Source organism: Lucilia cuprina, chromosome 6 (genome assembly GCF_022045245.1).
Source record: "Lucilia cuprina isolate Lc7/37 chromosome 6, ASM2204524v1, whole genome shotgun sequence".
Taxonomy (NCBI): domain Eukaryota; kingdom Metazoa; phylum Arthropoda; class Insecta; order Diptera; family Calliphoridae; genus Lucilia; species Lucilia cuprina.
In genome coordinates this window covers 6,536,716-6,560,395 of record NC_060954.1, presented here as the reverse complement: position 1 = coordinate 6,560,395, position 23,680 = coordinate 6,536,716, and the positions used below count along the sequence as shown (strand labels likewise).

Here is a 23,680-nt window from a genome sequence, read left to right as displayed (position 1 = left end):
TATAGTCTAGTCTATAGTCTAGTCTATAGTCTAGTCTATAGTCTAGTCTATAGTCTAGTCTATAGTCTAGTCTAGTCTATAGTCTAGTCTATAGTCTATTCTATAGTCCAGTCTATAGTCTAGTCTGTAGGCTTGTCAATAATCTAGTCTGTAGTCTTGTCTATAGTTTAGACTTTAGTCTTGTCTAGTATATAATCTAATCTATAGTTTAGCCTATAGTCAAGTCCATAGTCTACTCAAAAGTTTTCTCTATTGTCTTGTTCATAATCTATTCAAAAGTCTAGTCTGTAGTCAGGTCTATAACATAGTCTATAGGTCTTACCCATATATTAGCCTATAAAGATTGTGGCCGGTTGAATTTACCATAGTTACATTTTTGAGGTTAAAAAGAAGGAACAAAAATCCTTAAAATTAATGTCTTTAATGTTTGTTATATGTATATAAAAAGTATATAGATGCAGATAAAAATACTTAATACTCTCCGTCTGCATTTTTTCTGTACTTACACAGAGTAGGATTTTTTTTCCTCTTTCCTTTGATTCTAAGCAAAACTTAGCAAATACTTGAACCATTTTTACTGCAATCTGTTGTACAAATAGTAGAAAACTCCCTTTCTTACTTAAACAATAAATCTTTAAGATTCCTTTAAGAAAATTAGCAAATTCTTATAAGAACGAAAAAAAAAAACAAATTTGACTCTATTGTATTCTAATAATGTCAAGGGTAAATTCTAATAAAATTTGTTGAAATATAACTATAATCCTTTTAATAGTTTCTTAATTTATTTTTAATTGTTTAGGTTGTAAAGCCTTCTAGTTTGTTGCTAATTATCATTTTAACAAAACAAAAAAACCTTTTTCGCTGACCACTCTTACCTTTTATATCCACATATACACATTAATTTATGCTAAATCTAATAATATGTTTTTTATTATCCTTATAATATCTATTTATGCTAATTTATGCATAGAATATTAAGCAAACAAACTATTATTTTAGCGTTAAAGTCGACAAGCTAAACAAACTGACCACTAGAAAAAAAAATTAAACTTCCCCTATAAACAGCAAACTCTTGACCACTTAAAAACGGTGGTTGCTGGTAAAATATTAAAACTGGCCCTTCAAATAGTTATAAAAGGTTACTGTTTGTAATTTTGCCTTGTAGTCACCCATGTTTACAAGGCTTTCCTCTAGTGAACAATAAAACGTAATACAAACTATCAATTAGTAAATTTAATGACCATAATACATATATGGTCATGTAGGATATGAAAAAAACATAATTATTTTTTATTATTTTCTAGTGTCCAATGTGTGTGCTTAGGGAAGTCATATTGAAAAAGGGTCAAGTTTTTCATTCCTATTTCTCATACATAAGTGTTGATTCTTGTGGAACAATAGCAATTATCTAGTTGTTAACGAGGGGAAATTAAATAAAAGACGTGATTTTTAAATGGTCAGTTAAATAATAATGACATTTAAAAAAGACATCACAACCTAACAGTTATGCTACTTTTGTTTAAAAGGGGATAAAATTATAGGATTATAAATTTTAATAGGATATAACCTTTTACTATGCAATGGATTATATACTATTGTTTTAATAAAAGGTTTGACAATACTATTGATCTTAGTTTAGTCCAAAATATAGCCTAGACTTTAGATTAGTCTCGATATACAAGTCTATAAACTACACATAACAATCTACTACTAGTAGACTACATAGACAAAACTATAGACTAGACTATAGACTAGACTATAGACTATACTAGACTATAGACTAGACTAGACGACAGACTAGACTATTGACTAGACTATAGCCTAGACTATAGACTAGACTATAGAGGGACTAGACTATAGACTAGACTATAGACTAGACTATAGACTAGACTATAGACTAGACTATAGACTAGACTATAGACTAGACTATAGACTAGACTATAGACTAGACTATAGACTAGACTATAGACTATACTATAGACTAGACTATAGACTAGACTATAGACTAGACTATAGACTAGACTATAGACTAGACTATAGACTAGACTAAAGACTAGACTATAGTCTAGTCTATAGTTTAGTCTATAGTCTAGACTATAGACTAGAGAATATAATAGAGAATAGACAATAGATTACATTAAAGACTACACTATATTCTAGACTAGAGTGATGAGTAGTCTAACTTAACTACAGATTAGACGTTAGATTAGACTACAGACTAGAATATAGAATAGACTGTAGACTATACTAAAGGAAAGACTTTATTCGAAACTGCTTTCTGTTATCCAGACTATAGTTCGGCCTAATATTGGTATATGGACTTGACAAATTTTAGACTGTAGACAAGACTATAATCTAGATTGTGATTTGTACTAGCCGGAATGGAAACAATAAGTATACAATAGTCACTTTTTACTAAACGTTTTTCAATTAATGTCACATAATTATTCTTCCCAATTATTTTACTTATACCAACATTTAAGACTCATTTAGTGCCTTTATACTTACAGCCTACCCTTAATTAACTGCATTTAAACTGACTCCCCTGTTTAAATGCATTTCATTTTATCTTTAAACTGCTTTACAAAAATATTGCATTTATATTTGCAATTTGAATGCACATTTTATAAAAATGCTTGAAAATTTCCTCCCCTTTAGCTGCTGGGAGCAAAATGCCACAGAAATGTTTACAATTAAATTGACATAATGAAGTATTTAAAGGCTAAAAACAAAACACCTCCAGAAAATGAGAGTTGCATAAAACGCAGTTGAAATGCATTTGCTAGAGTTAAATGCAATTGAATGCAACAAAGAGTGCAATAAAATAACATCAAGACGCACTTGTTGGTTTTTTACCCTTTTTTGTTGAACAATAAAATTCTGCATCAACATCAAAGGTTGTATTATTGGTGATAAAACACTCATTATTTTGTTTGCGCAACAAAGCAAAAATTGCGTAAGGATTTTTTTATCCCTGCTGCATTATTAACTCACACTATCGGAAAAAAACAAGTACCCATATAAACAGACGAAAGGACATTACATATACAGCCAAGGGGTTCGCAAAAAGTATATTTTTGCAAATTATGTTTATAGGAAGGGTGGTGGTGTGTGTATTCTTTTTCGCACGATGACAACCTTTTTGACACCCATCTAAGGCAAGTAAGGGAATTTTGTAAAGAGTAAGAGTATTTGTGCAAAAGTGGTTGATTGCTATCAATGAGCCTGGGAATATTTTGCAAAATTCCGTTACATTTTTGCAAAATCCTTTAAAAAAAAGATTTGCATATTATTAATGGATTTTTACATATGAATGCATGTATTTGTGTTTAAATAGATAGTAAAGTTATGGGAAGATTTTCGAATTTAAATTGATTATTGAATTTGTGCGAAAAAAGGGTTACAGCTTAAAGAATAGGTTTTAGAAAAGTGTCAATATTTTTGACATTTTGCATGATATGCTGTTTGAAAACTATTGTTATTTATGTAGAAATGGTAATTTATAAAAAAGGATTAAAAGAAAAAAACATTGATTTGCAGAAATTTCTTAAGAACTAATAAAAAGTTGACATGTAACGGCAAAATACTTAAAAAGAAAACAAAATTATAAGGGAAAACAATATCTCTTTAAACTGATAAAAGCCTGAACAACTACCATATTATGATCCAGACAAAAGACATTACTATAGACTACACTATAGACTCTATAGACAAGATTATAGAATAGGATTAAGACTAGACTATGGACCATACTATAGACTAGACTTTAGACTATAGACTTGACTATAGACTAGACTATAGACTAGACTATAGACTAGACTATAGACTAGACTATAGACTAGACTAAAGACAAGACTATAGACTAGACTATAGACTAGACTATAGACTAGACTATAGACTAGACTATAGACTAGACTATATACTAGACTATAGACTAGACTATAGACTAGACTATAGACTAGACTACAGACTAGACTATAGACTAGACTATAGACTAGACTATAGACTAGACTATAGACTAGACTATAGACTAGACTATAGACTAGATTATAGACTAGACTATAGACTACACTATAAACTAGACTATAGACTAGACTATAGACTAGACTATAGACTAGACTATAGACTAGACTATAGACTAGACTATAGACTAGACTATAGACTAGACTATAGACTAGACTATAGACTAGACTATAGACTAGACTATAGACTAGACTATAGACTAGACTATAGACTAGAGTATAGACTCGACTATAGACTAGACTATAGACTAGACTATAGACTTGACTATAGACTAGACTATAGACTAGACTATAGACTAGACTATAGACTAGACTATAGACTTGACTATAGACTAGACTATAGACTAGACTATAGACTAGACTATAGACTAGACTATAGACTAGACTATAGACTAGACTATAGACTAGACTATAGACTAGACTATAGACTAGACTATAGACTAGACTATAGACTAGACTATAGACTAGACTATAGACTAGACTATAGACTAGACTATAGACTAGACTATAGACTAGACTATAGACTAGACTATAGACTAGACTATAGACTAGACTATAGACTAGACTATAGTCTAGACTATAGACTAGACTATAGACTAGACTATAGACTAGACTATAGACTAGACTATAGACTAGACTATAGACTAGACTATAGACTAGACTATAGACTAGACTATAGACTAGACTATAGACTAGACCATAGACTAGACTATAGTCTAGACTATAGACTAGACTATAGACTAGACTATAGACTATACTATAGACTAGACTACAGGCTATACTATAGACTAGACTATAGACTAGAGTTAGACTATAGACTAGACTATAAACTAGACTATGGACTAGACTATAGACTATACTATAGACTAGACTATAGACTAGACTATAGACTAGACTATAGACTGTACTATAGACTATACTATAGACTAGACTATCGACTACACTATAAGCTAGACTATAGGCTAGACTATTCAGTATACTAGACTATAGGTTAGAATTAAATTCCTGTGTTAAATGTCTTTAAGATTATTATAAACAGATATATGATAAATTTGCTTTTATTTTTTAATAATTTTTCAATTTACAAAATTCTTGTTTGCCAGTAAAACCGGAGACCACAAAAAAAAACAATATCTTTTAACATCACTTAAGGTAACTACAACAAATTAATTTACTATAAATTGTAGATTTTTTGAAAGTAATATGGCGCCTAGCGGTCAAAAGTTTAATACAAAAAACAAACCATATACTATATATATATATATATGCAGACTCATAACAACAGCACATAAAAGTTCTAAAAACATTTGACTATAAAAAGTTTTAAGAAAAAGGGTAATTCACGTGCAAACTGATCACGAACAAATCAATAACAATAATATCTAAGCAATATAGCCACAGATACTGAAAATGGCAATGAAAATGATATGCAACGCATTTTACTATTCCTAGCTAGGAAAGAAAATCTCAGCTTATAGAATTATTAACTGGCTGTAAATAAGAATAAAATAAATCGCAGGCGATAGAAATGAAGAAACTATTGAATTCTATTAAAAAGTTTGGCGGTGAAAAACACACGAAGCCAGCCTCAGCTTAAAGCTTTGATCTAAGCCGCTTAAAAGCTCGTATGGTAAAATGCCGCTGCAACAAGTTGCCTGTAAATTTGTATCACAAAAAGAATTTCAGCAGGGCATATTGTTGAAATATTTCAATTAACTTTTTATTTTCGCTATAACCCCCCCTCACTTTTGGAAAAAAAATTATCTCATATGGTCCTTAAGATTTACCATTGGTTTTTATGTATTTTATTAAATGTTTAAGAACAAGTCAGTTTAAGCATGTTTTAACAGGTAGATGTTGTTTGTCTTTACCACGGCCGCATTTGGCCCCCATTAAGTTTAACGTCCAATAACCGCAGGTTTCCTTCATTTCATTTATTTGTTGGCCAGTGAAGGAAAAAAAGAAAAAAACAACAAAACATACATAAACAATGTTTTGACAAATCGCTGAAAATTGAGTAAGTAAAAATATTATTTTCAATTTTCAACTCTTACAACAACAACAAAAACGACAACAGCAACATGTTGCTGCTTAAGAGACCTTTTTCTGAAGCTGTCTGGCAATATATGTAGGATGTAGTTTTGGATTTACACTACATAGAAACTATTATTTGTTATGTTGTTTTCGTTGTTGTTGCTTTTTGTTTAATACCAGATCATGTAAACCTAAAACATGTACGGAACGAATAGTATATCGATCTATAGCCGCAGGATGTTAATGATTGTAAATTAATAATTTAATATGACTACATGAGCCAAAGTGTGTTTTATGAAAATTACTTTATGTAAATCATATAGAGATAAATTTACAAATCAACGCATTAAAAATCTAAATGATGTTTGATAAAAAAATACATATTGAACATCAAAAATCATTAATGAAAAGGTGTGAGAAAACAAAATTTTGATAATTTTTGCTAAAAAAACTAGTAATAACATATAAAACATAAAGCAAATTGTAATAGAATCTATAAAAAAGTGTTTTAATCTTACTTATAGCTTTAAAATGCTAAAAAGTTATTAATTTAGAAATTCACCACGGCTTAAAAATGGCTGAAAAAGGCATAAAAAGTTGTAGCACGCTATAAACATAATGAAAATAATAATTTTTATCTTATTTTTTAAAAAATAATCTTTAAATTGACAATTCTTTAAATTCACCACAAATAAAATAAACAAGATTGCTGCAAAAATTAAACTAAAAGTTAAAATATTGCTTTAAAAACAACTTAGAATATAGTTTAAAAACTTTTAAAAGCTAAAAAATGACAAAATTCGAAATTCACCACTTTTTTAGAGAAATTCACCACACCCTAAAATTGGCGAAAAGATACACAAAATGTTAATAGTTATCTATAAAAGTATTTTAAACTAAATTTTCTACTTGATTTCCATAATAAATTACAAAATTCACCACCTTTTTAAGAAACACACCACACATTGAAAATAGTTGAAAAATAAGCAAAATAATAAATTAAACACTAAAAATAAATGTTCTGTTTAACTTTTATAAGAAATTTTTTTCACAAAAAGAAATCTTAAAATTGACAATTCACCAAATTCACCACTTTCTTAAAGAAATAAAATGAACAAGATTGGTGCTAAAATAAAGTCAAAAGTTAAGCTATAGTCTCCAAAAGAACTTGAAATATAATTTAAAAACTTTTAAAAGCCAAAAAACGGTAAAATTTAAAATTCAACACCTTTAAGAGAAATTCACCATACCATTAAAATATCTAAAAATGAAAATAAAATGATAGATGTGAACTATTAAGTATCTAAAACTAAATTTTCACTTTGATTTCTATAAACAAACAGATATTTAACACATTTTAAAGAAACTCACCACACCTTTAAAATGACTTAAAAAAAATTTATAAAAAGTATAAATTTTTGCATAAAATGTAAAAATTTCAAATAAAATGTAAGATTTTGTGTAAAATGTAAAATGTAGCCATAAAATGTAACATTTTGTGTAAAATGTAAATTTTTGGTATAAAATGTAATATTTTGTGTAAAAAAATTATATTAATTCTAAAAACTGGCAGGATTCAAAATCTGAAAGTTTTCGAAATGAAATTTTATTATTTTTATTAAATCTACAGAGAAAAAAATATTTAATTTTCTTTAAAAAATTATTTTTTATTTTATTTATTTAAAGTCTAACAATACATTAATCTTGAGAAGGGTACAACAACCCTAAGGGTAAAAAAGTTGTTATATAAGAAATATGAATGGTTAGAGGAACTCGTTGTTTTTTTTTTTTTTTTTTTTTGTTTTCCTCCTTCAACTTTTTCTTCCATAATATTTCGCTCATTATGTAGCCAAAGTTAAGACAAGGAGTTCATTAGCAAGTGGGTTTTTTCTGTTGATTTTTCTTGATTTTCTACTCGTTTTTTAAGTTCATTTCTTCTGTTTCGTAAATTTTCCTAAGCATTTTTTAAGATTCTTTTTTAGGGAAATTATTGATTTTTGTTCGGAAAAAAGAAAAATATTAAGGGAAAATGTTGAAAAGCAAACTTGTTGTAAAGGAAAAAAAGTATAATAAAAATAATTAAGAAAAAAATGTCCAACAAAAGACTTTGAAGATTTCTTAATGATACACACGCATAAGAAATTTTGTAACAGCCTAAAGGTAGACTTTTGGAAAATCAGTGTAATTTGAAAAGCTGACAAGATTTCTGGTAAATTTTATATTCATAAAATGATGCTAATAATTATCATTGATGTCTAGATTATTTTAAATATTTGTAGTTTAGTTCAACTCTAGCTCACTTCTAAATCAGATCTAGTTCTAGTTCAGTTCTAGTTCAGTTCTAGTTCAGTTCTAGTTCAGTTCTAGTTCAGTTCTAGTTCAGTTCTAGTTCAGTTCTAGTTCAGTTCTAGTTCAGTTCTAGTTCAGTTCTAGTTCAGTTCTAGTTCAGTTCTAGTTCAGTTCTAGTTCAGTTCTAGTTCAGTTCTAGTTCAGTTCTAGTTCAGTTCTAGTTCAGTTCAGTTCTAGTTCAGTTCTTGTTCAGTTCTAGTTCAGTTCATTCTCTAAAATGACGTTATATACAAAATTTCAAGTTTTTAGTAAATTTCCCGAAATCAAGGACATAAGAGTTATAAGTTTTATGATAACAGTTGTTTTAGGTCCTTGCCCTAAAATCCTTTATTTAAAAAAATATTTGCCTACAAATTTTTTTAACCAAACATGTTAAATTTTTATCCATTTCTATTTTCATTTTCAATGTTTATCTTTAACAATTCTTTCATTTTAAGACTATTTGCATAATTTATATAGAACTTAAAGAAAAAAATATGTATATATATTTATATAACAGTGTATATATGTAAATAAAGAATAGAGTGTTGCAGACTCCCTGTTGGTTTATGTTTAAAACACTCTAACATCATTTAACCCCCACTCCCAGGAACATGAACTACAGAAAATTGAAGGAAAAAAAAACGGAACAAAAATAAATAAATACAAATTCAGTCCAGTACATTCTTGACGTTACTTACGCCTGTCACACCAATAAGGTGGTCATACATCTTTTTTTTTTCCAAAAACAAATACTCTTTCTCTAAACTAAATGTTTTACTTTCTTATCCTTATAAACAAGGATGTGTTCGCGTTATTATGGAAAAGCGCGTTATACACATTCATTGTACTTTTGCCTTAACATAATCTTCTACCCCTGCCTCTCAGTATGACAATGTTTAACGTCCGTTTGTCTGTCTGTCTTGGCAGTTTTCCCTGCATCCGAATCTGTTAAGTTTTATAGTGAACATGCCACCCATTTAATAATCATCCCTAAACAAATCCTCAATCCACATGCAAATGAAGTTTTTTCACGAACCATTTTTTTGGGTTATATTGTAAATATATCCTAAATAACAATATTTTATACTTTAGTCCTGCTGTATGTAATGTTGTTGTTACTTAATATGTAAAGTTTATATGTTTGTGAATATGTATGTATGTATGTATGTTTATGTGCGTGAGTGTGTAGTCTTAGCCGCTCGGGGAGTCATTTGTAGTTAAACGAAGGTGAAGGTTTTTCAATTGAAAATATATTTTTATTTGCTTTTGCTGATGTTTTTCCATTTCTGTTTTCGTTATAAAATTCTTTTGTTTTTTAATTTAAATTCGAATCAAATTTACACCAACTAAGAGAAGAACCTATTAGGAAAAATTACATAATTTTAGACTATAGTATAGTCAAGATTAATTAAAAAATTAAGATTTTAGTTATGACTTTACTCTGGACTTTATTCTAGTCTATAGTCTGGTATATAGTCTACAATATAAACAAAAAAAAAAAAAAAAAATACATAGTCAAGTCTATAGTATAGTTTATAGTGTAGTCTATAGTGTAGTCTAGTCTATTGTCTAGTATATAGTCTGGTCTATAGTCTAGTCTACAGTCTAGTCTATCGTCTAGTTTATAGTATAGTATACTCTAGTCTATAATCTGGTCTATAGTCCCAACTATAGTCTAGACAATAGTCTTGTCTAAGATCTAGTCTAGTCTATAGTTTTGTCTAAGGTCTAGTCTAGTATATAGTCTAGTCTATAGTCTAGTCTATAGTCTAGTCTATAGTCTAGTCTATAGTCTAGTCTATAGTCTAGTCTATAGTCTAGTCTATAGTCTAGTCTATAGTCTAGTCTATAGTCTAGTCTATAGTCTAGTCTATAGTCAAGTCTATAGTCTAGTCTATAGTACAGTCTATAGTCTAGTCTATAGTACAGTCTATATTCTAGTCAATAGTCTAGTCTATGCTATAGTCTATTTAATAGTCTAATATATGGTCTAGTTTACGGTTTAGTCTATAGTCTAGTCTATAGTCTAATCTAATGTCAGGATTACATAAACCTGGACTATAGTCTAGCTTAGGCGAGCCTATAGTCAAATGTGCAGCCTATAGTCTATAGTCTAATATTCAACCTAGTCTACAGTCTAATCTAACCCGGACTATAGTCGAGAATTTTCTTTAGCGAATTCTATAATCTCTGCTAGTTTTATTCCTCTTGGGTTTTTTTTTATTCTCTCTTCTCTTTATCTCATACTAGCATACCCTGTGTGCTTCCCTATCCTAGCTATGTTCAATATCGTAAAAAATATCAAAAAGTACTATCGGAAAAACGAAAAAGTACAAAGATCTCTTTCAATAAATTCTCACTTAATAAGGACCGTGTGTTCCGGTTAACCATTATAAAGAATCCATTTAAATAATAAAAAAGCACTAAATAGTTCCCACTTCCAGAATATTATTCAGTCAAGACCATGTATGTTAAAATTAATGTTCCTACGTTGAATATTTTAGAAAATTAAAAAAGTACAATTTATGAGATAAAAAGTACTAAAAAGTTGTCTCTTAAAGGATCTTATTCAATGAGGACCGTGTATGTTTACTAATCATGTGTTTTCAGTTCATATTAAAGAACATACATAGAGTATCATTTGAAGGAAGAAGAAGTATCAAAAGTGGAAAAAAGTTTACCTAAGTGGAAAGTACTAATAAAAATTAGTACTTTCCGTATTTAAATCTACATATATATCACAGATAAAACTCAAACGATTCAAATCTGCATTCATTTATTCCAGAAAAATTGTGCCTTAAAAAAGGTACCAAACAATTTATAGTCTAGTCTATAGTCTAGTCTATAGTCTAGTCTATAGTCTAGTCTATAGTCTAGTCTATAGTCTAGTCTATAGTCTAGTCTATAGCCTCTAGTCTATAGTCTAGTCTATAGTCTAGTCTATAGTCTAGTCTATAGTCTAGTCTATAGTCTAGTCTATAGTCTAGTCTATAGTCTAGTCTATAGTCTAGTCTATAGTCTAGTCTATAGTCTAGTCTATAGTCTAGTCTATAGTCTAGTCTATAGTCTAGTCTATAGTCTAGTCTATAGTCTAGTCTATAGTCTAGTCTATAGTCTAGTCTATAGTCTAGTCTATAGTCTAGTCTAGTCTATAGTCTAGTCTATAGTCTAGTCTAGTCTATAGTCTAGTCTATAGTCTAGTCTAGTCTATAGTCTAGTCTATAGTCTAGTCTATAGTCTAGTCTATAGTCTAGTCTATAGTCTAGTCTAGTCTATAGTCTAGTCTATAGTCTAGTCTATAGTCTAGTCTAGTCTATAGTCTAGTCTATAGTCTAGTCTATAGTCTAGTCTATAGTCTAGTCTATAGTCTAGTCTATAGTCTAGTCTATAGTCTAGTCTATAGTCTAGTCTATAGTCTAGTCTATAGTCTAGTCTATAGTCTAGTCTATAGTCTAGTCTATAGTCTAGTCTATAGTCTAGTCTATAGTCTAGTCTATAGTCTAGTCTATAGTCTAGTCTATAGTCTAGTCTATAGTCTAGTCTATAGTCTAGTCTATAGTCTAGTCTATAGTCTAGTCTATAGTCTAGTCTATAGTCTAGTCTATAGTCTAGTCTTTAGTCTAGTCTATAGTCTTTAGTCTATAGTCTAGTCTTTAGTCTATAGTCTAGTCTTTAGTCTATAGTCAAGTCTTTAGTCTATAGTCTAGTCTATAGTCTAGTCTATAGTCTAGTCTATAGTCTAGTCTATAGTCTAGTCTATAGTCTAGTCTATAGTCTAGTCTATAGTCTAGTCTATAGTCTAGTCTATAGTCTAGTCTATAGTCTAGTTTCTATAGTCTAGTCTATAGTCTAGTCTATAGTCTAGTCTATAGTCTAGTCTATAGTCTAGTCTATAGTCTAGTCTACAGTCTAGTCTATAGTCTAGTCTATAGTCTAGTCTATAGTCTAGTCTATAGTCTAGTCTATAGTCTAGTCTATAGTCTAGTCTATAGTCTAGTCTATAGTCTAGTCTATAGTCTAGTCTATAGTCTAGTCTATAGTCTAGTCTATAGTCTAGTCTATAGTCAAGTCTATAGTCTAGTCTATAGTACAGTCTATAGTCTAGTCTATAGTACAGTCTATATTTAGTCAATAGTCTAGTCTATGCTATAGTCTATTTAATAGTCTAATATATGGTCTAGTTTACGGTTTAGTCTATAGTCTAGTCTATAGTCTAATCTAATGTCAGGATTACATAAACCTGGACTATAGTCTAGCTTAGGCGAGCCTATAGTCAAATGTGCAGCCTATAGTCTATAGTCTAATATTCAACCTAGTCTACAGTCTAATCTAACCCGGACTATAGTCGAGAATTTTCTTTAGCGAATTCTATAATCTCTGCTAGTTTTATTCCTCTTGGGTTTTTTTTTATTCTCTCTTCTCTTTATCTCATACTAGCATACCCTGTGTGCTTCCCTATCCTAGCTATGTTCAATATCGTAAAAAATATCAAAAAGTAAAGTATCGGAAAAACGAAAAAGTACAAAGATCTCTTTCAATAAATTCTCACTTAATAAGGACCGTGTGTTCCGGTTAACCATTATAAAGAATCCATTTAAATAATAAAAAAGCACTAAATAGTTCCCACTTCCAGAATATTATTCAGTCAAGACCATGTATGTTAAAATTAATGTTCCTACGTTGAATATTTTAGAAAATTAAAAAAGTACAATTTATGAGATAAAAAGTACTAAAAAGTTGTCTCTTAAAGGATCTTATTCAATGAGGACCGTGTATGTTTACTAATCATGTGTTTTCAGTTCATATTAAAGAACATACATAGAGTATCATTTGAAGGAAGAAGAAGTATCAAAAGTGGAAAAAAGTTTACCTAAGTGGAAAGTACTAATAAAAATTAGTACTTTCCGTATTTAAATCTACATATATATCACAGATAAAACTCAAACGATTCAAATCTGCATTCATTTATTCCAGAAAAATTGTGCCTTAAAAAAGGTACCAAACAATTTACTTGAATTTGGTCCTATATACGCCTTAGTACTCGAATTCCAAAATAATATACCAAAAGCTTATTTTGTGTGAGTAAATAAACTACTTTTTGAAATTTTATAAAAGTTGACTCAATGAGTTTGAAATAAATTAAATTTCCCGTTTTTTCCCTTTTTGGTACTTTTTTACCCAGTGAAATAGCAAAAATTTTATTTCAATAAATATTACAGAGTTAGTCCGTAATTTAATATGAATAATTCAATAAACCGAAAAAGTTTTCTTAATATGCTAAAAAATACCATAAATACAGGTTTGTCCCTTTTACACCCAAAAAGGACTGAATTTTAAAAAAGTACGAAACAGGTGTCTCATAATTTTGAGAGATGTATCCAAAATATTTAGAAAAATTTGATTATGTTAATTAGTTTAAAAGTTATAAAGGGCTGAAAAAGGTACCAAAATCACCTTTGTTACACATTTTTACCCCTTAAAAGTATGAATTTCAAAAAAGTACCAGACACCCATCTGCTCATTTTAAGAGTAGATACAGGTGCATTTAAAATTTTTCTTGTATCACTAATATTATGTAAGATATTTAAAAAAACCCGTTGTTTCCCCTTTTTACCCGTAAATGTGCAAATTTCCAAAAATCCCTCCTTAGTGGATCTACATAACCAAAAACACATCAACTGTCAAAATTTCATGATTCTAGGTTCAGCCGTTTGGGCTGTGCGATGATGAATCAGTCAGTCAGTAACCCTGCTCTTTTATATATATAGATTTTACAACATTTTCTATATTGTCAATTGACGCTAGGACTTGTGATGTATCCCGTGATAAAGAAACTCTAAATCTATACATTTTTTTATCTATATTTTACGTAATTTTCCTTTTGTATTCCTTCTACGTACTTATGAAACTCATGCTTTCATGTCCATAGCTACAAAAAAAAAAACTGAAATTCATTACAGTCAGTCACACTTCTTAAACACAAAACAGCCAGGACATGACTGTAGGACAAGCTGAGAAGAGACGAGTTCGAGCGTGAAGAGTTTCGTCCTTTTATTTCAAACGTTAATTTTTATTGCATGTAAATAACGCATCAAAATGTTAAGATTTTTCTTTACAATTTGTTTTTTTTTCGTTCATTTATTCACTATTGCAGATGGAATTAAAAAGAAAGTAATGGACAATATTTAGATATATATGAATGTGTTGGAGGATGGGGAGAGGCATTGTGTAATAGAATGTGAACACTTTTTTATGGATTTTCCATAAATGAATAAAAATTTATAGAGTAAGTCTAAGTGGTTGTTTGTGTAAAAGAAGAAAAAACTTGTAAAAATTGAAATGGTATTGACGGGGTAGAGGTTTAGCTGGAACTACCTATAATTTTAAAATTCGTTTGAAGTGGTGGGTATCTTTACAAAAATGTGTTGAATTTCAGAAAATTTTTATATTTTTAATAATTTCATTTATTTTGAACAAAATGTTGTAAAATTTGATAATTTAGTGTTTTGATGTATATTTAAAGGCTTTATTTCTTATTTCCAGGTATTTTTGAGATGTGATGAATTTCTTTCAAAAGTGGTGAGTTGCAAAAAATCACTATATTTATCTAATTTTTTAAGTATTTTTAATAATAGTACAAAGAGAAGAATATAGTACAAAGAGAAGAGTACTCTCACATTTATTTATAAAATTGTTAGAAGTTGAGGCGTGGTGAATTTCTATTTCCTGATTTATCTTTATTTTCCACAACTTTTTTACTTAAACATATAACAAATAGTTATTTATTTCATCAACTGCTTCAATTTTTCCCAATACATTTTTTCTAGTTAAGCAAAATAATAACTATCATCTCGGCTAGAAAACTGTAAAAGAAATACTTTCTACTCCTCCTGCTGTAACATACCTCAAGCCTCAATGTGTGAATAGTTGTTTCAATAACCACTTCCTTATTAGTTCGAAACATAGAAAAAATATAACATAAAATATAAAGTTTTTCTTTAAAATCATTAACATTATCTTATATAACTACTTATAGAATTACTTGCCAGCACTTACTTGATAATAATGTTAAAGATTTTAATCGAGTTTTCTTTCGCTTTTTTTCATAAACTTAAGAATATGATTAAGACTTTAAGTTAAAGTTATCTTTAAAGATTTAAACAATTCAATAACTAGAGCATAACCATAATAAATGCTAATTTACTTTTAAATATTTTTTCACAAGAAAATAAAAAACACTTGTTTTTCTAGCACCTTTAGTAGTTATTTTATCATACTTTTTTCACCCAAAACCCTTTTCCTTAACAGAAATATCTAAACATTTCTGTTTACCTATTTATTTTATCCAACTCTTTTCTAAATATTTACTTAAGTTATTCGTCGAGCCAAATCATGTTTAAACACCTCATCAGGGCTTATCTCACGTTTTAGATTTAAAACCTTAAAAAAATGTTCCTTTTTCCTTGATTTTAAACCTACAATTTTGTGCAACGGTTTTTTTTTTACTTTTTGACCAAAAAACTATTTTATTTTAACTATTTCTTACATCTTTCTTTAGTGCCTTTTTTTGGCCGCAATTTCACTAACACGTATGTTGCATAGAGTTTCTTTTGGAAAATATTATAAAACGCGTGCTTATAACTATAATAATGTTAAGTTAAAAGTGCTTATTTGAGATCACAATGATGATGTTGATGTTTTTGCCATAAAAGCGATTCATATAGAAATTTTTATATGGCACGTAACTGAAACTTATATAGGTTTACACTAGGAAAAGAAAAAACTATAGTCTGGACTATAGTGTATACTATAGTATGTAGTGTAGTCTAGTCTATAGTGTATAGTATAGTCTAGTCTATAGTCTAGACTATGGTCTAGTCTATAGTCTAAACTATAGACTATTTTCTATTAAAACTCGATTTTTGACTGAAAACATATAAGTCCATTTTCTGGCTAAACTAGAAGAGCTAGGGCCAAAAGGATGAAAATCTGTGATCATTGCTATTTCCCACTAAAACTTAATTTTTGAGTGAAAACATAAAAGTCCATTTTCTGGCTAAACTAGAAGAGCTAGGGCCAAAAGGATGAAAATCTGTGATCATTAGTATTTCCTACTAAAACTCGACTTTTAAATGAAAACATAAAAGTCCATTTTTTGGCTAAACTAGAAGAGCTAGGGCTAACAGGATGAAAATCTGTGATCATTGCTATTTCCTACTAAAACTCAATTTTTGAGTGAAAACATAAAAGTCAATTTTCTGGCTAAACTAGAAGACTAGGACCAAAAGGATGAAAATCTGTGATCATTACTATATCCTACTAAAACTCAATTTTTGAGAGAAAACATAAAAGTCCATTTTCTGGCTAAACTAGATAAGTTAGGGCCAAAAGGATGAAAATCTGTGATCACTTTTATTTTCTATTAAAATTCGATTTTTGGGTGAAAACATAAAAGTCCGTTTTCTGGCTAATCTAGAAGAGCTAGGGCCAAAAGGATGAAAATCTGTGATCATTACTATTTCCTACTAAAACTCAATTTTTGAAAACATAAAAGTCCATTTCTGGCTAAACTAGAAGAGATAGGGCCAAAGGAATGAAAATCTGATCACTAGTATTTCCTACTAAAACTTGATTTTTGAATGAAAACATAAAAGTCCATTTTCTGGCTAAACTAGAAGAGATAGTCCCAAAAGGATGAAAATCTGTGATCACTAGTATTTTCTATTAAAACACGATTTTAAGTGAAAACATAAATGAGCTAGGGAAAAAGGATGAAAATCTGTGATCACTTTTATTTTCTATTAAAATTCGATTTTTGGGTGAAAACATAAAATTCCATTTTCTGGCTAATCTAGAAGAGCTAGGGCCAAAAGGATCTGTGATCACTAGTAGTTACTAAAACTCGATTTTTGAGTGAAAACATAAAGGTCCATTTTCTGGCTAAACTAGAAGAGATAGTCCCAAAAGGATGAAAATCTGTGATCATTACTATATCCTACTAAAACTCAATTTTTGAGAGAAAACATAAAAGTCCATTTTCTGGCAAAACTAGATAAGCTAGGGCCAAAAGGATGAAAATCTGTGATCACTTTTTCTTTCTATTAAAATTCGATTTTCGAGTAAAAACATAAAATTCCATTTTCTGGCTAATCTAGAAGAGTTAGGGCCAAAAGGATGAAAATCTGTGATCACTAGTATTTCCTACTAAAACTCGATTTTTGAGTGAAAACATAAAGGTCAATTTTCTGGCTAAACTAGAAGAGATAGGGCCAAAAGGTTAGTATTTGCTACTAAAACTCGATTTTTGAGTGAAAACATAAAAGTCCATTTTCTGGCTAAACTAGAAGAGATAGGGCCAAAAGGATGAAAATCTGTGATCACTTTTATTTTCTATTAAAACACGATTTTTAAGTGAAAACATAAAAGTCCATTTTCTGGCTAAACTAGAAGAGCTAGGGCCAAAAAGATGAGAATCTGTGATCATTAGTATTTCCTACTAAAACTCGATTTTTGAGTAAAAACATACAATTTTATTTTCTGGCTAAACTAGTCTAGTCTATAGTATAGGCTATAGTCTAATCTATATTCTAGTCTATAGTCTATCTAGTCTATAGTCAGCCTATAGTGTAGTTTATAGTCTAGTCTATAGTATAGTCTATAGACTATAGTCTAATCTAATTTCTTGTATATAGTCTTGTCTACTCTCTAGCTTAGGGTATAATTTAGTCTATGTTATAGTCTGTGTTAGTCTATAGTATTGTATAGTCTCTAGTCTAGGGCATAGTTTAGTCTATGTTATAGTCTAGTCTATAGAGTAGTCTGGTATGTAGTCCTGTCTGTAGTTTAGTCTATATTCTGGTCTGTAGTCTAGTCTGTTGTCTAGTCTATAGTCTAGTCTAAAGTCTAGTCTATAATCTAGTCTGTAGTCTAGTCTATAGTCTAGTCTATAGTCTAGTCTATAGTCTAGTATATAGTCTAGTCTATATTCTAGTCTATTGTCTAGTCTCGGAACTTTAGTTTGTACGCTAACCTAGTTTGCAGTCTAGTCTATAGTTTGGCTAAAGTCTAGACTAGTGTAAACACTGAGCTTTCTTAAAAATCAAGTGTTATTTTTGTTCACTCATTCACATAAAGTGGGTGTTATATTGCATTTTTCTAGTTCTTTTTTCTTACAACAAAATTTCATTTTATTGCCAGTTTGTACATTATTATTATCCATCCATACTTGCTCTTTATATGTCTATTATTATTTTATAACAATTTGCTTGCTTACTTATTTATATATTCTATTCCATATACTCATTTTTCTTAAGTAGGCTCTAACATATTTAATTCTAGTTAGAGGTGCTGCTTGCACATATTACATTCACTCACTCAGCAGTTGTAACTACTAAATCCAGCTTGGACTTTAATTTACTTCAACGGCGGCATTAACATCTTATATTATTGATCTCACAAACATTTTTAGTAGCTGCTTAAGTTGTTGCAAGTAAAATGTAAACCATTCTTCTGTTTCGTTTAGTTCATAATATTTTAAAGATGATAATAATGGTATTTTAGTATTTGAAGTTTTAAGAAACTATAGAGTGTGAGTAGTGTATATGTATGTGCAGTGTGTTCAACCTAAGGGGTCATACGTTTTAAGGTGCTGTTTACTATAGTGTGTAAGAAAACACTTTGCAGTTATGATTAATCGAATGATGATTAAGGAGATGCCATGTTGTGGGATTTTACAAATTTAGATAGATGGGGCAAGAGACTATAGTTTAGTTAAAAGTTTATAGTCTATAGTCTGAACTGTAGTCCAGACGTTTGCTCAGACTTTAGTCCCTACTATGTTACAGTTTAGACTATAGTTCAGCCTATAGTTAAGGCTATAGCTCAGACTACAGTTTAGAAAATGGTTTAGATTATAGTTCAGACTATAGTACAGGTAATAGTTCAGATTATAGTTCAGACTGTAGTCAATACTATAGTCCAGACTATAGTTCAGACTATAGTTCAGACTATAGTCCAGACTATAGTTCAGACTATAGTCCAGACTATAGTTCAGTCTATAGTCCAGACTATAGTTATGACTATAGTTCAGATTATAGTCCAGACTATAGTTCAGATTATAGTCCAGACTATAGTTCTGACTATAGTTTAGACTATAGTTCAGACTATAGTCCAGACTATAGTTCAGACTATAGTCCAGACTATAGTTCAGACTATAGTCCAGACTATAGTTCAGACTATAGTCCAGACTATAGTTCAGACTATAGTCCAGACTATAGTTCAGACTATAGTCCAGACTATAGTCCAGGCTATAGTTCAGACTATAGTCCAGACTATAGTTCAGACTATAGTCCAGACTATAGTTCAGACTATAGTCCAGACTATAGTTCAGACTATAGTCCAGGCTATAGTCCAGACTATAGTTCAGACTATAGTCCAGACTATAGTTCAGTCTATAGTCCAGACTATAGTTCAGACTATAGTTCAGACTATAGTTTAGACTATAGTTCAGGCTATAGTTCAAACTATGGTTCAGACTATAGTTCTGACTGTAGTCCAGACTATAGTTCCGACTATAGTCCAGATTATAGTCCAGACTATAGTTCAGACTATACTCCAGACTATAGCTCAGACTATAGTCTAAACTTTAGTTCAGACTATAGTCCAAACTATAGTTCAGACTATAGTCCAGACTATAGTTCAGACTATAGTCCAGACTATACTTCAGACTACAGTTCAGAGTATAGTCCAGACTATAGTTCAGACTATAGTCCAGACTACAGCTAAGACTATAGTTCATAACAGCGCAGTGTGTGGTAGAGACTATAGTTCAGACTATAATTATCCTTTCTATAGCACAGATAATATTTACGTCTACAATCCTTTCAAGAGGTTTTTAACTTGGCAACCCTTTTTCTCGAAAACATTAACCAATATAAACACAACACAATAAAATGATTTTGATATCAATATTTTAACCACGCATAGACTTACATATAAATTTTTCTATATATTTTTTCACCCAAAGAACTAACTAAAAAAATTCTCTGCCTTAAAGGATTCTGTCAAATTCATTGTTTTCCGGTGTCTAAATTGTAGTGTTTCATTTTAAACACTAAGCAGCCAGTCTTAAGCAACAACGAAGTGAATAGAAAAAAAATTAAAAGAGATCTCAAATATAGTAATAACCATGTGAACGTTTTGATAATTCCCCTCCATTATATTGGAGGTATTTCCAGGGTATAAATACTTTAGTTACTGTACATGAAATTACTTACACAAAAAAATGAAAGAAATTGCTGCAGCAATATTTAGCAAATACCACACGTATGAGTATATGTACGTTTGCAAAACAACATCTGTTGCTGTTGCCTTACTCTTGCAAATAAATGCTTTCGCGTGTTGCATGTGAAGTTTCCTTTAAAGTTGAAAATTTCAACAAAAATAGGGAGTTAGGTGAGATTTTGATAGTTTTCATGCATATGCTATGATTTTTATTCTTTTTTTGGAAATATTGCTTTGGTCAGTTAGTATTATAGTGGTGGCATGTTCGTTTGTCTATTACAACCTATATATTTTTTTGTTTTGCTATTGTTGTTTAGTGTTCTTTTTGATTGGTTATAAGATCTGTGTTGTTTTTTCTTCTTAGCTATTGCCTTGTTAAGATTTTGAACAAGCAAAGTTAGACAGTTTTAATTTTTTTGTGTTGCAGCAGTAGTTTTTTAGTCTATACTTCAGACGATTGTTACACCCACAATTAAATAAATACTGACTGATTCTCGCTTCAGCTTCTAGTAATATATAGCATTTTTTAAGCATACATATGTTTTAGAGGTAAAGTGGGTTAGAAAAGTATATGTTCAAGGGTTTCTAGTCGAAACATCGACATACTAAAGCCTGGATATAGGATCGAAATAGCATAGATTAGAATATAGACTGGACTATAGACTATACTATAGACTAGACTATAGACTAGACTATAGGCTAGACTATAAACTAGACTAGACTATAGACTAGACTATAGGCTAGACTATAGACTAGACTAGACTAAAGACTAGACTATAGACTAGACTATAGACTAGACTATAGACTAGACTATAGACTAGACTATAGACTAGACTATAGACTAGACTATAGACTAGACTATAGACTAGACTATAGACTAGACTATAGACTAGACTATAGACTAGACTATAGACTAGACTATAGACTAGACTATAGACTAGACTATAGACTAGACTATAGATTAGACTATAGACTAGGCTATAGACTAGGCTATAGACTAGGCTATAGACTAGGCTATAGACTAGGCTATAGACTAGACTATAGACTTGCATATAGACTAGGCTATTGGCTAGACCATCGACTTGAGTGTAGACTAGACTTTAATGTAGACTAGACAAATTATTTAATAGTCTAAGCTGTAGTTATATCGTTAGTGCAGATTAGCTTAATGATGTCTTACCTTTTTTACGCACTGTACTGTCGTTTCAGTTATACATTTTCTCTTAAATCGTGATTTTTAGTTGCTGTTTAAGTGTTATGACGTCTCATACTTGCGGCGTTTTTTGCACTTGAGTGTTATTTTTTGTGAGTCCCAGTCTTCGTGTGTTTCTCTCAACCTTTTATTTGCCAAGATCATTATTATTATTATTATGGTTGCCATTGTGGCATTACAGTTGTATTGCGATCTGTCCGTTCGTCCGTCTGTATGTTATTGGAATATGAAAAATTTGTTATGAATTTATATCTCGCATTGTGTGAAAGAATGATTTATTTGCTCACGCGCACGTTCCAGATGCCGGTCTTTAAGCCATGGTTTTCTATTTCGCACAAGCTGTCCAGTTTTTTTTTTGTTTATTTGCAAAAAGCTTTAAGTTATTTGTTGCAAAATAGACAAATTTATCAAGGTCTAATTAATCTCTTGATATGTATGAAAAGAAAGAATGAATCTAAAGTAACTGAAAGAGTATTACTTCACCTCTCCTTTGTAAGTTCTTGGGTTCCTTATAAAAAACCAAGAAAATTCGCACGCTGGCTAAATGTATTAACATTTTTTTTGTTTTGTTCAAATTGTTTGTTGTAAGTTGTTATTTTGTTGTTGTCGTTAAACTTATTCGCAAACAATGTTTGTAATGTTAGAGAGAAAAAAAAGATAAATGACATCAATTGACTCCATTAGCCGCCAAGTGAACGCTACCGCCTTTAGATATATTATACAATAGACTACTACTATATACTACATATAGTAGTGTATTTTGCCACTTACAGGGGTTGTCATTACTAAACCAATGTATTGACAGCAAACAAACATTCCTTCTTCTTCTGCTGTAGCTAGCCCCAGTCCACCCCCTTTAGTAAATTTCCTATAGCTTTTGCGAAATTTAAGGAAAATAAGAAATTCATACAACCATTTATTGTGTAAATAAAGTCTTTGGTTGCTATTAAAGTGAAACATTAAATTTGCATATTGTTTGCATCGTTTGACAATCAGGATGTGTTGTTATTGCTCGCTGTTCCCTTTTACAATGAAACCATTAAAAATCCAATAAAATAAAATTCCAATAAAAATATTTTGGCAATACGAGTCTTGTAGTCGTTTGATAAACTGTATCTGTATCTGCTTGTTGGCATCGATTGCGTGGAAGGGGATATTTGCAACTTGCGAAACTCTTGTTGACATTCTGTCTCACTAAAGTGTGGAAATGCGTGTAGGGCTGCTACCTCGGTTAGTGGTTGCGAATATGCAATTTTTCAAAAATAAAACAAAAATCTTAAAGTCAAAACCTTTAGTGTTGTTAATGTTGTCTATTCATACAGGTTCTGTTAGTTTTATTCAGTTGACAAGTTTTGGCTTTTCACGGGTGGTTTGTTGATTTTCTAAACAAACTTGGAAGTCATTCGTATGATATTCAAGTTAAAAAACACTAAATCAGAAGTATTTGGCTTCAAAAGTTTTTTTTAAGAATTTAAATAATCCGTCAATAGGTTTTCAAATGGAAGTGAAAGTACAAAATAGGCTACAAGCTAGATTAAAGTCTGGCCAACAGTGAAGGCTATATATAGTCTAGTCTATGGTTTAGTCTGTAGTCTACTATAGTCAATAGTCTAGTCTATATTCTACTCTATAGTCCATATAGCCTTTTCCTATTCTAGTCTGTAATCTAGTCTATAGTAAAGTCTTTAACATTATCTATAGTCTAGTCTATAGTCTAGTCTATAGTCTAGTCTATAGTCTAGTCTATAGTCTAGTCTATAGTCTAGTCTATAGTCTAGTCTATAGTCTAGTCTATAGT

General features: G+C 30.2%; 1 protein-coding gene across 2 annotated transcripts in view; it reads left to right on the top strand.

The window, feature by feature from the left end:
* The window catches only part of LOC111687896 (protein jim lovell), a 237,561-nt gene that overhangs the window by 129,132 nt on the left and 84,749 nt on the right, over positions 1-23,680 (top strand). The window contains exon 1 of one of the 2 annotated variants that reach the window (XM_046954819.1): positions 14,929-14,966. The exons of the other annotated variant lie outside the window; for it this stretch is intronic. The gene's annotated coding sequence lies outside the window, so the exon portion shown is untranslated. Of the gene's footprint in view, positions 1-14,928; positions 14,967-23,680 lie in introns of those variants that run through there. 2 annotated transcript variants of the gene reach the window in all.